The 13,022-nt window shown below is 48.3% G+C and overlaps 1 long non-coding RNA gene across 1 annotated transcript in view; it reads left to right on the top strand.

Moving 5' to 3' along the window:
• Positions 1-13,022, top strand: part of LOC311439435 — a 147,180-nt gene that overhangs the window by 30,819 nt on the left and 103,339 nt on the right. Inside the window, exons 16-22 of the long non-coding RNA XR_014694716.1 lie at positions 206-252; positions 374-535; positions 954-1,242; positions 4,046-4,198; positions 4,637-4,775; positions 5,625-5,786; positions 6,862-7,093. This is a non-coding gene — a long non-coding RNA (uncharacterized lncRNA). The remainder of the gene's footprint in view (positions 1-205; positions 253-373; positions 536-953; positions 1,243-4,045; positions 4,199-4,636; positions 4,776-5,624; positions 5,787-6,861; positions 7,094-13,022) is intronic.

The raw sequence follows: 13,022 nt of genomic DNA, 5'->3' as shown, positions 1-13,022 counted from the left end.
CTGTTCCATATGTTTCCCCTGTAATGAGAGGAATTATTTATCATTAAAGTGATATATAATTCAGAAATTAAAGTTAAAATTAATGAATGCTTAAATTAATTTACTGACAAAAATAAATGTCTGTCCTTCAGATCCTATAATTTTAATTGGAGTGGGCTACAGCTTAATTAACATGTATCGATTGTAGCCCTGCGTGCATCTATAGGTGGGTGGACTGAGTGGCAGTGCTGGGAGAAATCCTCGCAGATGAAGGTGCGTTGAGATCTGCTGATAGTGCTCTGAATAATTGTCTTGTGAAGAGACAGGAAAATCTTTTGGTCTCGAGCTGTTTTCTGTGTGGAAAGCTTAAACAAAATATGTTGTTTAAAATTAGGGCTAAGAATTGGCACGGCCGCTTTATGGATGGGAAGAGAATTTGTTCCAAAAACGTTAATGATCTGAATCATTAATTAGATGCATGAAGAACTCAGAAAATTGGAAGGAAGATACAGAGAATAAAGAAGCTGACCCAACTGGAAAATTTTGGAGGAAAAAGGTAGGCTTCGACTTGGTCTTGGTTCCCTCTGCTCTTTCTTCCCGGCTAGCAATTTCCCGTTTCCCAGTGGGTGATGGTAGGAAGAGGAGCGTGACAGTGCAGGGCATTTGTGCCCTGAATCCTGAACCTGTGTTGGCCTCATTTTAGGTCCTGTGCAAGGGCATTGTCACCATCACATCCCAAGGCCCCTTCCAACCCAAAATGTTCCCCCAAGCCTTGGGGCAGGCACCGTGCAAAGTCCTGTCCTGCAGGAAGGAGCCTGCAGGGGGAGGAGAGGGAACACAAAACTCACCTGAAGCTGAAGGCTTTTTGCCTGACCTGTTCTGCATGCCAAGGGACCCTCTCCTAACCTTTGTGAATCCATTTCTTAAAAGAGAGCCCTTTATTCTTTGGCGTTTAATGTTGTTTTGTGAATTAGCAGAATGGAAGACGTGCAGCATCTCACCTTGCAGCAGCAGCGGCCCACAAGCTGCCCAAGCCCCTCTGAGTGATTTAAGGTGTGATTCCCTGGGGATCACGCTGCTATCCACAGCATCAGAGGTACCCACAGGAGCATCTGGCAGGAGCCAGCTCTTTTTTTTTTTTTCTTCAGCTCTGAAATTAGCCTTCGGGATCGTGTGTGGGGTGGTGACCCAGCATGGCTCAGGATGAGCTGCCTCCGATACATGTGTCTTTAGCGCTGTGCTGTCTGCAAGGGAGAAAAGCTGGTAAGTGTACGTGCTCACTTCCATCAGTCTTGTGTTTGAGTGTTTTTTCTTTCTGTAGCACAAGCTCCTCTTGTTCCAGGCAGTTTTGTTTTTTTTTCTAATTGAATCACATAGGTGTGAGGGGGGGAAAAAGGTCGCTCTAGACTCGACTCACAGCAAAATGTTTATAAACCCAGATTTGGGTTATTTGGGTTGCAGAGGGAAAATGTGAAATAAAGGAAGAGGCTTTTTTAGGGCTTGTGAAGTCCCATCTTCCCTGAGCTTGAAGAGCCTTGCAGCTTTCTGGCCCTGCTCTCTGAGCAAGGGATGGGGAAGGGAGTGAGCGGCGATGCTCTGGGGAGCTCTCCACCCTCTCTTCTGCTCGGAAACCCAACTTGCAGCTCCACGTGCTGTTTCTTGCTTTGCAGTGGGGCAGAGGTACTAAAGCAGTCACAAACCTACAAGCTAATTAGGCGGTGGCGTTTGAGGTCATGGCTGAGTCACGAGCAGAAGCTGGAAGAAACAGCCACAGCCAGTGGCCCCTCATGTCTGGGAAGTCCCTTCACTGATGGGGCACAGGAGCCCTGGCTGCATTTGAGCCACCCTTTTTGTAAACATACATCCTCTGACCTATATCGTCCCCTAAAACTGCTGTAGGTGATCCTAGAAGCTCCCAGATCAAGCCTGCTGCAGGCTGCAATATTTATACCTGAGAGGAGATGGGAGGGAAGCACTGCAGCTGGTTAGCCCTCAAATTTCTTGGGTTCCTGAGCATCTTCAGGCAGGCATAGTATTTTATCTGTTTTTCATATTGTGCACAGCATGATCTGTTGCTGCATGCGATAAGGATGCCCTTGCTCTTTCTGACTTTTGCTAATTAAGGTTTTTCCCTTTGGCCTACGTGCCCTTCAGGAAGGGTATTTTAATTCATCCAGCAGGCTTGGATAAATGGAGACTCCTCTTCCAATGTGTCCAGCCCATCCCTCGCTTTGTCTCCTCTTATTAATGTGATGCATAGGCACTGCCTTCCTGGAGACCTTTTTTTTCCTCAATATATTGAATAAATTCTACATCAGGAAGAAAAGTAACGTGCAATAACGAACCATCACTGGGTATTTAAGATTGCTTTAATGGGTCACATTGATGTAATCTACACTTTTTCCTGCAAAGATCACACTCGGCCGTAACCTTAATTCATATTTATGTCAGAAGAAAATATACAGTGGAGATGGCTCAGGAACAGCTTTTCCCTGCTCAGCAGCCAGATATAAATGTGCAGATCTTCTAAAAATTCTGCTGAGTTTCGGGGAAAAAAATAAAAGTAAATAAAACCCAGATGTTTAGGATACTTCTCTCTTGCATAGAGAAGTTCCTTAAAAACTGGCTTCTCACCTAAGATGTAACCCAAGGGGGGATGTGCTCGTGGGCCCAGAGGTGTGCAAGGCTGATCATCTTTAAGGTTACCTTTAAGGGCATCTTTCTCATCTTGTCTCCGTGCTCTGCTTTGCACGTGGCTGAAAGAAACGTGTAGGGATGAGAGATGCCCATAGGCACTTTGGGTGGTTTAAAAACAGCAGAAAGAGGCTAGTCATAGTTAGACCAATAAAAGCCATGGAGGTGAATAAAATCAATAAGATTTGCCCTTCCAGTCCTGTCCCCATGCTCATTATTCCTTCTTGGTTGGACCCCTCTGAAGGCCAACAGCCAGCCCAGACTGGGGTATTAGTGGCATTTAGGTTGTCTGCAGAGGAAAAAAAAAAAAAAAAAAAGATGAAAACAATATTTAAAACCATTCCTCTTGGCCAGGACAAGCAGTTCTGTCTTGATCTGCCACTGCAGGAAGATGAGATAAAGTTGCAAGTTCACTCGGTCGAGATAGATGAGGGTGCAGGGCAAGGCAAGGGAAATAATAAAAATTATTGGAGCTGTCTCCGCGAGGCTTGGAGGAAGGGACAAACATGACTAATGCTGCATGAATGATTTGCAGAAAATGATTTCTTCGACAAACTTTGCCTTTATAGAGGTAAACTGTCAAAGGCCACAATGCAAGTTTTCTGATGTGTTCATGAGTCAGAATTATTTAATGAGTAAATGGAGCACCCGTCCCCGAGGCCCTGCAGAGGGTTACCCAGGGGATGAAGTGCTCCTCTGCAGGAAAAATTCAACCACTGGCTCCGAGCAGAGAGAGCTGGTTCTTGAGGTCACTCCAAGCCATTCCAGGTAATGTTAGGCTGCTTAATTTGAGGTTTTCACGGGGAGTGTGTATGTAATGCCACGATACGTGAAACCTAAGAGTGAAAGGGGAGTTGGGAGTGCAAGTGTTGATGCTGGTGCTCCCTGGCTGTACATATTTCTAGTAGTTTGGCTATACTCACTTGATATTTTTCCATTTCTAATATACAGTATTATGTTTTTTCTTTCTGTCAGCCCTTTTAATACACTGGTGAGAGTCATCTTTATCCAGCCCTTTGTTCAGGCTGTTTATCTATAGCAGAAAGCCAACAACTTAAAATTAGTGGTTTTGCATAAATTAAGGCTGAAAAAACTAGGCTTTTTTTTTGAACGTACGTAAGTGCATTTATTGAAAAATACAGTTTCAGGTCAGCTGACATTATTTGTCTTGAACTCAACAAAGGAAAGAAAGCAGAAAGTAGCAATTTAAAATAAAATCAAACCACTTCTTTGCACGTTTCTGAAATGAGATTCTTTGAGTCCTTCTTCTTGAATGCTAACCTTAAAAAAAAAAAAAAAAAAGCACCACTCCCCCAGTGAACCTTTTTTTTTTTTTTTTTTCCCTTTTCTCTCTGCTTTTAATTTTGTGTAGAAAGAAAGAAGAAAAGCAAAGCTTTGCTTGCCTCAGAATGACCCTACCTCCCTGCTGAGCCAAAAAAAAAAAACCCAAACCAACTCTGAAGTAGGTGGCGTGCTCTGTGCCCCCACGGTCTGCTCCCGGCCAGGAGATTCACGAGGTGGGCAGGTGAGTTGAAGGGAGCTCGCAGTCTTTTCATCATTTTGATGGGCGAATGGATTTTGTCGCTGGGAGTATCTTTAAGACTTTAATTAAATCAGGAGTACACTCTCTGCAATGATTCCCTGCTGCTTATCAGCCTCTTAAGGCCCTGATTCATTACTCAGTATTATTTTTTCAGCCTGAAATAAGCTTTAAAGACCCGTTATTGGAGAGATTAAAGTTATAACATAAACAAACTCATATGCATGTTGTTTTCACGCAGAAGATGCTTTTAGTATCATATTTGATGTTCCAAACAAAACCATTGCTTATAGCGAGCTCTGCAGCCTGGATGCCTTTGAAAGGATAGATATGGACCCTGTTTGATCTTGAGCTATTTGGGGCTTTTTATTTGCATTTCGTGGCCCTTATCTTGCAAACAAAGCCTCCTTTATACGTTTGTAGATCAGGATGTCATCCACGGAGCTCTGCGGAGATGGGAGACGGCTCCGGAGGGTGCAAGACACGGGTTCAGAGGCAAATGGAAATCAGGGAAATGGAAACTTTGACTGCAAGGCTTGGCTCGTCGCAGCGGAGGCTGGAGGTAACCATTTTGTTTTTCCCAGCTGAGTTTTGAAGCAGTTCCAGGCTGCAGCTGGTGGACCAGGGGGAAAAAACACTGGTGGGGTAAAGCTGCTCCCAGCACAACTTGTTTCTGTATGAGGGCAGGGAGAAGAGGTGCAGAAGAAGGGATTTTATTTGCTCAAGGGATGCATCAAGCGTGGAGCTGCAGGTCAGATGAGGGTGGTGCTAGGGGAGGGCTCTCAGTTTATTGCAGGCTCTTTCTTGGTGTGCAATGAGCTGAGCCTTTGGAAGGCTTGTGCCTGTGCTCCTTTGGAGAGGGAAACCCAGGGGGAGCAGTAGGGAGGCTGTGAGCATCCTGCTGCACGTGCTGCTTTGCCGTGTGCCATCACACATCCCTGGGACACAGTGCAATCCCGGGTGGCCTCTGGTCCTGAGCATCCCTTGTGGGGAGCCAAGGGATGCTCCAGAGCCCCCCTCTGAGTCCAGCTGCCTCCAAAGCCACCCATGGATCATGGCAGTGCTGTTCTGTGATGCTCTTGTGACAAGCAGAGCATCAGCCCTTCTGGAGTGTGCACAACTGAATCGGGAGGCAGCGTGCGGGGCAGTTTGTCTAATGTAGTTCTCTCTCATTCCTGCAAAGGTTATAAAAGTAAATAATCCTGCGATAACACAGTGTCCTCCCAGTCCCTGCCTGGTACATGGCTAACTCTTGCTGAGGCTGTCTTGTGGTGATTAATATGCTACAGAGTGAAATGATTTTTTTTTTTAAAGAGAGCCAAGAAGTAAAGCTGAGAACATGCCTTGAAGAAGCTTGTTCCCTTTATGTCCCCTGTGCTCAAGGCTGATTAGCTTTTGTTTCTTCCTCCAGCCTTAATTGGGGGAACTGCTGTGTTTGTTTCCCTCCTCCCCTGCAACATTGATCCCCAGCAGTGCGAGGATTAGCAAGTGGCCAAATGCATCGGGAGGTGACCTTGCTCTGCCGTAAGCACGGGGCTGCCACGGGGAAGCAGGCAGCATCCCCACGGACCAGGTAAGCGATGCTGAACCTCTTTTTGCACCCCACGTAGTGCCTGGGGAGTCTGGAGAGGTGCCAGGGAGGAGGGGAGGCGAGCAGGGGTGAAGCACGGAGCTGGGAAGGAGTGTGTCTGGCCCTGTGCAGGAAGGGCAGAGATGCATCCCCCCGCCCTTCCCGGCAGCTGTGCTGTGCTGAATTAATATTTATGCTAGCTCTGTCTCCGTAATGGGTCTTCTTGCACTCTTCTAGAGAAGTGGACTAGGTGGGGCCTTGGGCTGGAGCCAAGAAGAGGGAGACCACTGGGGACTTGCTCGCTGCTGCCCGCTGTTCCTCTGAACATCATGGCAGGGAACCAAGCGCATGTAATAACAGCTCCCAGGTATCGTATGGCCTAGGTGCTTGGTGAGAGGCCACCCCTGTGGTGTCCAAACACGGCTGGATGCTTACCACCACCATGGCACTCTGCTGAGAGCACGGTGCGAGGCATGCACCCGATTTATGAGAGCAGGGAGAATAAAGTTCTTAATATCACCTCTTCCACGCATCCCATATGTGTAAATTGCCTTGCGTGGGATTTCAATTCTGCAGTTCTGTGCTCCCTAACTTAGCACAAATGCTACATTTTCGTGGACCACAAAGGTTTTCCTGAGCCACCCGGCTCTGGTTGCTGGCCACAGATGCAGCTTCTCCAAAGCTCTCTGCTCAGTGCTCACATCTCTTGGCCTTTGAAAGCTTTGGCTTGGGAGGGAAAGTGTTCCACCCCAGGATGGATGCTGCGAGATAAATCCCGCCGCAAAGAAAGGAGAAGCATCTAATCTTCCTGCTCCCTAGATTTAGCTGTGCCATTAGCTGGACCCTGCACATAAAAACTAATTTTATAATTTGTAAACGTAGCTGAGTGGTTTTTATGGACGAATGTCGGGAAGTGATAAAATGCCTTCAATAGATTTATAAAGAAGTTTAATGCCTATAGCATTGCCCCTCTCTTTTCTCCCTTCCCCCTCTCTCTTGGAGTTGCATACAACAGAAAACATGCCCACAGTGAGGGCTTTGTGGCCAGCACTCAAGCCTTTAATTTTGCTTTTACAAGACAGTTTTACAACGTCAGAAGAATGGAAAAGCTGCAAGGCATGCACGCTCAAGACGCTGTGCTCCTGGAAAGCTTTGGATGGGCTCCAGGCAGCATTTGGTGGCAAAGGAAGATGAAGGTCTCGAGGGGAAAAAAAATAAATCAAGAGTCTTCATCCTACAACCTTCCTGTTCCTGCGAGCTGGGAATGCTGTCGAAGGACAGGAAACGTGCATTCCTGCAGTCGTGTCTTGGTGAGTTTTGATTGCATCAGGAATAGCTTCTTTGGTTCCACCCTTTCTCATTTACCTTACATAATGAGAAGTCATCCCGTGCACAGCAAGACTGAAAAGTGCCACTCGCCTGTGGCTGGGCTCATCGTGCAGCTCCCGTGGGGTTTCTCTGGGGTTTAACGAGGGACAAACTCCTCACTGCTGGCTTTTCCTCTGAATCAGACAAATGTCCTGCTGTCTGCTTTCACGAAGGAGGGTGAAATTTGCAGTACCCAGTGATGTTTGCTGGGACCTCTTCTCTGAGGCTCTTCCCAGCCCGTTTGTCCATCTCCACCTCAGCAGCGTGCAGATTCAGCTCTGTTTTAAGGCCTCACATTACCTGAGAAGTGTTGGAGGCTGGCTCAGAGCTGGAAGGGTTGCCCGAGCATATTTTTCCACCCCATCTTTCTTTGGTTTTATCTTTTGGTTGTGTTTTTTAATGATTCCCAGCTTGGACTCTTCCCCGATTTCTCTTCATTTAAAAAAACAAACAACTTTTTATTGAACACTGATGATGGAAAAAGAGTGTTTTCCTCCTGCCTCGCTAAATTTTTGGCTGGCTTGCACGGAAAGACAGTCACACTTACTGCAGCTCCCAGAGCCTTCAAATCATCAGGGGAGAGGGGAGGGAGGAACCGCAGAGGGAAGGAAATCATTTGTACAGGCGTAGAGGGAAGAATCACCTCCCTTTAAACTCCTGATCTGTCTGTGTTCATACAGATTGCTGCCTCTGATCTTTCTTCTCTGCCCAGTATCTCTTTTTCTATTACCTTTCCCCTGCCTTTTCTGTCATATCTGTGCTATGTCCCTTGTGCTGGGACATTTTGCTCCCAGGAGGGTTCGAGCAGGGACACGAAAGCAGTGGGACTCAGAGATCCAGATTATTGACAAGGGATCACTGCTAAAACCTTTTAATGCATCTTCTGTAACTGATACAGCCATGAGGGGAGGGTGTCGTTTTCCTGTGGACGCAGGTTTCCCCCTGCCCCCCAGAGCCTTTAAAAGCACTGAGCACGGTGCCCTCCAGCCACTTCCTGATGGCTTAAAATGTTTTGGTGCCAGATGCTTTGGGGTCTGTAGATATGGGGTCTGTAGATATTGCCCTGTTTGCTGCTCGTGGACAAATCCAGTTGCTGGCAACCAGATGGAGTCCAAAGCAGTCAGCAGCAGCAGACCCCAAGAGGCAGAGCGCTCCATCCCAGCTAAGCACCGTCCTGTATATCATTACTGGGGGCCCTTTTTTTTTTGGCTGTGGAGTTTCTTGGCCACCTATGGATGACTGTGGCCCTATTGACCTGAGTAAAATTGCGATGAGTGGCAATCTGAGCGGGGCTGAAGGCACACAGACCTGTTAGCTGGGGCAAGCAGCAGCCTGGCTGGGGTGAGGGCAGCAGTGCTGGTGTCCGTAAGGAGCCCAAAGAAGAGGCATGGGAGTCCCCTGGCCAAAAAAATAAATAGTTCTCAAGCAAAGCTGTCTTTTGACCATCTTCCTTGGCTTTTTTTGCTGGCATCTGTTGCTAGGAGATGGGAAGCACAGGCCCTTTTGAAGCATCTTCAGCTGCCCTCTACCTGGAGAGCGTCAGCTTTGTGCAAAGTCTCCCTGCTCCCTTCATCCCTTTCATCCTCCTCCTCTTACTTCTGCACACACGGGTCAGGAAGGACTCGGTGTCTCCTCCTGTGCTCGCCGTGGGGTGCTTGCTCCACTCACACCATGAACCCTCTCCCCTAACCACATTTATTTTTTATTAGCGTGGGGTTCAGCAGCGAGCCACCTGCTTGTGAATTTGACTCCTCCAGCAGATGCTCGTGTTCCTCCCTGTGGGTGGAGGAGCCAGGACACGGAGAAACAGCAGCCCCTGTGGCACTTGTAGGACTCCTGCATGTGAATAAGGACCACTCAGGGACCTCCTCAAGCATCTTCTTTTGGTTTTGGGGTGTGCAGTAGCTTCTGGGCCGTCAGCAGGTATTTCTCTGCACGGTGGGCTTTGCTGGGACAAATGAAAAAAAAAAAGAAGAGGCGGAGAACAGAGGTGGGTATGTTTGCCCCAGTTTTGGGCCCCTGCCCTAAATCATTGTGTGGCTGTAAAAAATCAAGTGAACATATGGAGGAAAAAAAAAACAAAGAGAGAAATGTGTGCTCAGTGCTAGACACGTGCTTGTAACCTGCTCCTGCACACGCAGAGCAGGTGGTCACTTCGGGCAGCAAAATGTTTAGCGATTGCCTAGCGAGCAAGTGACATTTTCCAGCTTGCCTAAGGAGGCAAGAAAAATGCATCCGTGCCTGCACCAGCCCCGCGGGCCGGCGCTGCCCTATATACATGCACAATTATTTACACGTGCAGACGCCTGCTTCCCTACCCCAGAGCAAGGGGCTGAGCCCAGTGTGGCTGCATGCCAGGACGAAAAATAGCTGGTGTGGAGTTTCTCCCGAGAGAAGCCCTGGCTGGAGGGGTGTTTGAGGAGGGAGAGGGCTCGCTGGAGCTCTGCGGGGTCGAGCTGCTGGTTATTTGCCTTCAGAGGCAGTGATGAAGCTGAATTTTGGGGGTGCAATGAAAAATCAAAGCAGTCTGGAGCTCAAGCTGGCCGGTGACTTGCCCGGCGGGCAATCCAGGCTGGTAGCCCTCTGGTGCTCCCTCCTCCTCCTGTCCGTGCTGATTTACCAGTGCCCATATTTCATTGCTGTCGTGGCCCCCGGCTGTCACATTTGGCGACTGCTTCACACATTCATCACGCTGCGGGTGTCCCAGCCTGATGGCTGGTGCCTTTGTCTGATTTCCAAAAAAAATCTCTCCCCCACCAAACCCCAAATGCGAGCCAGTTTGAACCTACCATCAGCGCTGTCATTGCAGGAGAATTTTCTGTGGGAGGTGGAGAAGTTTTTAATCATTTCTTGCTCTTTCCCCTTTGCAGCTTCCCCGTGGGTTTTGGTCCCAACAGGTAGGGTGTTGCAGGCGCTGGGTTTCCAGGGGATGCTTTATTTTAGGGTGACAGCAGGATGGAAGCATCCCATGCTGCCGTGCAGCACGTAGCCCTGGCTGTATATATGGTAAGCGCCGTGCCACAAGCAGCAAGGACTTGCTGCTCCTGCTGCCACGCTTGGGATCACCCCGCTCACACCAAACCTCAGCAAGACAAACTGCTCTCCTCATCCCCAGGCCTCCGTCGGTGGCGTGGCCACCCTTCCGTCCCACTTAACCACCCCTGCTAACGAGGAGAATCAATCACGCTGCCGCGCCGCCCCGGGGCTGGCCATCCATCTCCGCCAGCCGTGTCCCCTCCTAGGGGGCAGCTGCTCCCCAGTTCTGCCTTGGTGGCTTGGGGGACAGCCTGACCTTGGGGCCCCCCCTCCCTGAGCATCTCGCAAGGGAACAGTGCAGGCTGTAGGGAAGCAGCTTTGCAATTAAAAGCTGATCCTTTGCTAGCATGAGATGCTTAGCATCAAGATGCTCTTGATATTAATAACCTTCCCTTAGCTGGGACGCTTTCCTTCTAGATCTACTCATTTCTAGCTGGAAGAAAACCCACTGCAATGTTGTCCTGAGTCCTCTGTAGCGGACACTTCTCCCTTCTGACAGCAATTGTTGGTTCAGAAAAGCCCCAGCAGCTTGGAAGTGAGGAATCACACGCACAAAAATAGTTGTCTTGGAGAATGCTGGCTCTTTGCTTTTTCTTTTTTTTTTTTTTTTAACACCCAATTCCTGCAAATCCCCCATGGAGGTCCTTGGAAAGAACATATTTCCCCTTCTCTTCTCCTGCTAGTTTTGTCATCCTGACAAATTTTTGATGTATTGGTTGTGTTTCTAATGCTGTTGGAAGCTGGCGTGGCTTGTGTGTCTTTGAGGCAGCACCAGATGTGATTTCCACAAAGAAATGAGCGAGCGGCTGGAGATAACTGCTCCTCTGGCCCTACTGCACCCCGCTACAATTTGGTCTCGTGTGAGTAACGCCTTCCTATTTTACATCTCGACAACAGCTTTCCTTATTTATTGAAGGGCAAGGCATTCTTCGAGGGTATTTCCATTTCTCTCTGCTAGTTCTGGTAGCTGTGCTACAGCAAATGGGTCTCCAGTTGCACCTTTCCTCCTCCGTTCTGGCTGGAGGAGCCTGCCTTGCTTGCTGGGTGATCAAAATCTTCCTACAAAACACTCCCCAGTCCTGCAATGAGCCGATGGGGGATACAATATTGAAATAATGCTTTACTCAGCAGTGCTGTGATGGCAGGTGGGGACAAAATTGGGTCCCTGCTCAGTGCCTTGTAGAGTGCTGGCACCTCCTTGGGGTCAGTGGCCACCCAAACCTCCTACCAGCTGCAGACACAAGTTTTACTGCTCCTGCTTTTCTTAAGAGGTCCCATCCAGTGATTAGGCACCCCTCAGAAATAGTGAGGGGGGCGATTGCCTTGTACCCTGAGTCCTCAGGCAGTTGGCTGCATTTATAAATCCTTTTTCACTTGTATTGAAGGAAACCTGTGCTAAGTACCAGCATCTACTTTGACAGGAAATACTAGTGGCGTGACAAATCTGTTATTACTTTTGTTTAGCAGCCTTTAAAGAACATAGCAATAAGGCGAGTTTCCTCAAGCTCTGTGCATTTCACTGCTATACCCCCCTCTGTATGTATATTGATATATACGTGAAAGCTCTTTCCTTTTTTTGACAGCTTTGCAGGCTCTTACTAAAGGGAACGTGAAATGGTCCAAATGGCTCCTGAGCTGGCTCTTTTCAAACTCTTCAATATAAGTTTCCTAGCCTCCATCACCTAGATGTGAGTAGCTCTTGTAGTGGCCGTATTCTGCCACTTTTGCATAACCATTACTTGTGAGGAAATCCGTGGATTTGCCTTGGACAGGTAAAGCAGGAGTATTTACATCCCTCAGTCTGCTGTGAAGTTCTCCTTCAGCGAGAGAAGTGGGAACGATGCTTCTTACTGCCCTCCCTTCTGCAGAACATAGCTTTCTCCTCCTGCAATATGATCCACTTTCGAACCCCAAATAGGACAATATTTAACCTGTCATTCATCACATGGCCTCACAAAGTGGCAGAGCATAATTGGAAAAAGAAGAACAGTTCAGGATCGCAGCGAGTCAACGTCGCCAAACTGTAAGCTGAACGCATTACGAAGCAATGTGGGACCTGCCCGTGCTCCAGAACACTGGTTGTGATCTTTAACTGATTCAGAATAGCTGACGGGATAAAACACGAGCCTGTCTCTATTAGTTTGCAATTAGGCACTCTGCTCATGAGCATCTGTTTTCTAGGAGAGAGCACCGCTGGCGATTTTATGGCTCGTGTTTTCCTCGAAGGGACACCGGAGCTGGACCCAAGAGCTGGGGCTGGGAAGGGCTCCTGATATGATCAGAGAAGTGGAGCTCATGTTTGGAGGGAAAGCGAGGAAAGCCTGACTTAATTAAATTAGCAAAATGAAAGCTGAGGAAGAGGGCTGCGTGTAAATACATTGGTGGAAGATGGGGAGAGGGGAGAGCAGCAGCGAAGGAGAACTATTTATGCCTGAGGATAGTGCTGGCACAAGGACAAATGTACATAAACTAGCCCAGAATAAATTTAGCCTGGAAATTGGAAGATCGTTTCTGACAATTAGAGAGCAATCAGCCTATGGCCCAGCCTCCCCGTGGGACTAGAGGGGATAAAACCCTTCCTGCTTTTAGCGGGAGCTCGCAGGGGGGCAGCCCTGATGGACCAGGATTGCTGTGTAGGCCAGTGCTCCTGCTCCTTCCCTTATTTTCCTTTGATTCCAGACTCAACCTTATCCTCGTGCCAGGTCTCATCGCTGCCCTCCTTCCTGCTTGTCCCTGGTGCATGTCTGGGTTGCTGGATTCACTCTCCTCCCCAGTGCAGGTGACTTTTCTGCCTGGTGAGGAGCCTGCTCTGTTCTTGGCGTTTTATTTTATTAC

This window comes from Aythya ferina (genome assembly GCF_964211825.1).
Source record: "Aythya ferina genome assembly, chromosome: 7".
Classification (NCBI taxonomy): Eukaryota; Metazoa; Chordata; class Aves; order Anseriformes; family Anatidae; genus Aythya; species Aythya ferina.
Note: the sequence above shows the minus strand (reverse complement) of the source record. Positions and strands in the feature narration are given on the sequence as shown.